The sequence below is a fragment of the Penaeus monodon genome, chromosome 32 (assembly GCF_015228065.2).
Source record: "Penaeus monodon isolate SGIC_2016 chromosome 32, NSTDA_Pmon_1, whole genome shotgun sequence".
NCBI classification, from domain to species: Eukaryota; Metazoa; Arthropoda; class Malacostraca; order Decapoda; family Penaeidae; genus Penaeus; species Penaeus monodon.
The window spans coordinates 26,133,694-26,133,927 of NC_051417.1; the positions used below are offsets into that span (position 1 = coordinate 26,133,694).

General features: G+C 36.3%; 1 protein-coding gene across 1 annotated transcript in view; it reads left to right on the forward strand.

The window, feature by feature from the left end:
- Positions 1-234, forward strand: part of LOC119593768 (putative sodium-coupled neutral amino acid transporter 11) — a 33,715-nt gene that overhangs the window by 818 nt on the left and 32,663 nt on the right. The gene's annotated exons all lie outside the window — the stretch shown is intronic.

Here is a 234-nt window from a genome sequence, read left to right on the forward strand (position 1 = left end):
TACACCACGTTTTTCATTAGGATAGGAGTCCTTCAGTCATTCATTATCTTTTAATGTTCCAAGTAAATTAAAACCTGTTCTCGGAATGTTATTATCATTTTGGTTAGTATCGGATATCAGCTCCGTCGTGAAAATCATTGCAAAATTTTAACACGGTGAGAATCGTATCAGTTCCCAAACCTACTATCTTAACCAGCATCACGAATGAAATTTTGATCCTGGGCGATCAAACTG